This window comes from Parasteatoda tepidariorum, chromosome X1 (assembly GCF_043381705.1).
Source record: "Parasteatoda tepidariorum isolate YZ-2023 chromosome X1, CAS_Ptep_4.0, whole genome shotgun sequence".
Classification (NCBI taxonomy): domain Eukaryota; kingdom Metazoa; phylum Arthropoda; class Arachnida; order Araneae; family Theridiidae; genus Parasteatoda; species Parasteatoda tepidariorum.
Window position 1 is genome coordinate 42,861,387 of NC_092214.1, and position 3,732 is coordinate 42,865,118.

Consider the following 3,732-nt stretch of genomic DNA (forward strand, 5'->3'; position numbering starts at 1 on the left):
TTTGCGCCAAATAAACCCTCAAGTAATTATCATTTCACAGGGGAAAAAAGCCTAAATGAAGTTCAACTAAATGAAATTCTGTAATATGTCAGGGTTAATCTAATCCAATAAACTAAATTAGGTAAGTTCTCATCGCAGGAGAGCTCGTCTGGAAGCTCGGGATGAAGAGAGGGGACCGACCTGTAAAAGAGGCGGGAGCGAGTACTTTTTTCCCGTCACCTACTTACTTAGCGGGATGCCGCGGGCGAATGCAGAAATAGGTCTCTGTCGAGATTTCATCGGCCACTGACATCAACCACGTTTTTCATTCATTCATTCACTCACAGAAACTCTGTAAACAATTTCTCTTTCGATTCCCATTTGGCGAACATTGAAAAAGTTTTGTTTAGTATCTTTCACATTTTTTATTCTAATAGTAATTTTTTTTAAATTTTGTTTTTTGTTTTACTTTTACTACTATCATTTTTTAAAAAGGATTTATTGCGCAAATAGAGGCAGCATTTACTCATGACCTTACGTAAGTAATTTTTTAATTGTTATGAATAAACATATTTTTGTTCAACAAGGGATAGGTGTGCTAAAGCAAAATACAACGTGAATGAAACACAAATGAAAGTACATAAATGGAGATACTATAGTTTCAGTTCTATAAACAAGAGCCTTCCTTGGTGTCTAAAAGTTAAATGTAATGTCCATTTGACTTTTAGACACTGAGGAAGGTTCTTGTTTATAGAACTGAAACTATAGTATGCCCATTTATGCACTTTCAGTTTTGCTTTATTCACGTTGTTTTTTGCTTTAGTCATATTTTTGTTTTTTACTTTTGCTTAGACGTTTATTTGAAAAACAAATCAAATTCAAATTTCAAATTTTTCTTTCAAATTTTTGAGAGTTTCAATTTTTGAGTAAAAGGGTTCCTGTGTAAAGTATAAACTAGAGTACAGAAATAGATATATTGTTGTAGTGTCTGTTCTATAAACAAGAACCTTCCTCAGTATGTATACAAAATGTACAACGTTATGGAATGTGCTGTTCTGTACTTTTATTTGTGCTTTATTAGCGTTGTTTTGTTTTACTCATACGTAGCACAAAGCATACTATATCTTCACTTGGATAAATGGATAATAATTTAAAAAAATTCTGAAGATAAAATGAACTGTTCGTTTAGAGTTCCTACTTTTGTTGCCTTCTTTTGTTTAGCTATTTTTAAAATACAAGTCTCCTTCGAATATAGAGAAGAAATGGGCTTCTGGGTAAGCAAAACAACGCGAATAAAGCGCAAACAATAGTACAGAAATGGATAGATTATTGTAATGCCTGTTCTAGAAACAAGAACCTTCTTCAGTATTTAAACACAAAATGTATAACACTATAGAATGTTCATTCCTATACCTTTATTTGTGCTTTATTCGTGTTGTTTTGTTTTACTCATAGGTAGCACAAAGCATACTATATATTCAATGGGATAAATGAATAATACTTAAAAGAAATTCTAAAGATAAAATGTGCTGTTTGATTAGAGTTAGTATTTTTGTTGTTTTCTTTTGTTTAGCTATTTTTAAAATACAAGTCTCCTCCAAATATAGAGAATAAATGGGTTTCTGAGTAAAGTAAAGCAACGTGAATAACGCTCATACAATGGTACAAAAATGGATATATTGTAGCAAGTGTTCTATGAACCTTCCTTAGTATCTAAACTCAAAATATATAACACTATAGTATGTTCATTTCTGTACCTTTATTTATGCTTTATTTACATTGTTATACTTTACTTTAACAAAGCACAAAGTATACTGTATGTTTACTTGAATACACAGATTATAATTTTAAGAAATTCTAAAGATAAATAAACTCGTATAAGACATGAAGTTATTACCCCTTTTTCAAAAATTGAAACAAAATTCCCTTACTTTTCAACTAAGCTTCCATTAATTATCAGTTTTGCAAAATTATGTAAATTATACGTAAAAATAATGACATAAATAAAAGGAAACTTTTGTAATAATCCACTGTACGAAGTTCTGTGGAACGTTTTGTTCTGTTTCACGTTTTTTTTTTTTTCCTGTTCTGTGGTGTTTTGTTCTGTAGAAAGAGAATCTGAGAAAAATCAATGAGAGATTTGTATAATGGTTAGAGTCATTTATCTAGAAAACATTAATTTTACCTATAAAAATAATTTGAAATATAACCCAAAATTTAATTTTAAACGAAATTACTCTGTGTATTAAAAATAATTAAATAAATAGCTGACTTCACAGTTCTTAGCAGCTTACACAAATTTTACAGTGTTGCACTTTTTTTCTTTTTTTTTTAAGATTATTAAACGACATGTTTTAAATATTTATTTGTGTGTATGAGTTAGGATAGTAAATGTTTTAGTTAGACCATGGAATCATAAAAAAGTAACATGTTGTAGGCAACTGTACATCTAAATAATGATGTGACTAGATTTATTCAAATTTTAAAAGCTTTATAAGTTTTTTTAATTACCTGGAAAAAAATTTTTGATTTCGGTAACCTTTGCTTTTATATGTTAAAAACTTTTTTTAGCCTATAAATATTCAACATTTTTACCAAATATTGATTTTGGTTGTTTTGCATTAAGTCACAAGTATATTAAATAAATTTAATGACTTAAAGAATTAAATCACAGAATGAATTCATAAAAGACACCATCAATTTTCTTGTCAATATTTAATTTAAAATTCACTTTTATCATGACTGTCGGTTTGTTACTAATTTAGTTAATGTCAAATGAAGAAATCGCTGATTTTTAAACTACCTTATAAGTTACAATTTTTAAACTTGATGTTAAAAATACACTACTATTATGAAACTAAAGTTTATTCTAAATGAACTATAGTTCGTTCACCAGGAGCTAGCATTTGTCTCCCCCTCCTCGGACGATGAGTTCATTTCAGCGTGGGAGTAAGAGGAGAAACGTTTCCGCGCTTGAAATTGAGACAACCCTTAATGCGTGCCCAACACAAACAGCGAATTCTTTTTCAGTCCCCTACTTCGTTTATCCTCTGCTGTTATACCTTTCGTTACTCTAGATAATTAAATATATTGCAGCAAAATATCTAAAAAAAGACAAACTATTCACTCGAAAGAGAGAAATATCATCAAATTTATGAAATATTAAATGTTAAAAAAATACACATAAAGATTGTGAAATTAATATTTTTGTCATACGATCAACATATAGCAACCTTGTTCGGGATTTTTCACATCCTTGTCCCAAAAATAGCGAAATAGTATCGTCAAATACCACGTGATGAAGGCGGACCCAAGTGCCAACTCCTATTGAACGAACTGTATTTCCAATGCGTAATATTATTCTTTAAGTATTGATTTTTTCTATATTTTCAAAAACTCGGAATAAAATAGACATGTCATGTATCATTTTAAAACTTATAAACACTTTAAATCAAACATTTCGCATGCTTTCTTAAGTAAAAGTGATATAATAAGAATATTTAAGTGCTTAAGAGAGTTTTCTTATTTTCCTGTAAATTTAGTACAGTAAACAAAATAAAAAAGAGAACATTAAAAAGAACTTTTGATCTAACGATTGGGTTTCCACGCACTTAGATGCAACCTCAATGACTCTTAAACTTAAATATGATAATTAATTTATGCAAACGATAATTTTTTTTTTTAAGTTTCAAAAATTTGCACTCATGAACATCACTTTATATACATATACATATATATATATAATATATTGTA

At 28.9% G+C, this 3,732-nt stretch overlaps 1 protein-coding gene across 1 annotated transcript in view; it reads left to right on the forward strand.

Annotated features, from left to right (window-relative positions):
• Positions 1-249: 249 nt before the first annotated feature.
• Positions 250-3,732, forward strand: part of LOC107445712 (uncharacterized) — a 20,588-nt gene continuing 17,105 nt past the window's right edge. The window contains exon 1 of the mRNA XM_016060179.3: positions 250-517. The gene's annotated coding sequence lies outside the window, so the exon portion shown is untranslated. The remainder of the gene's footprint in view (positions 518-3,732) is intronic.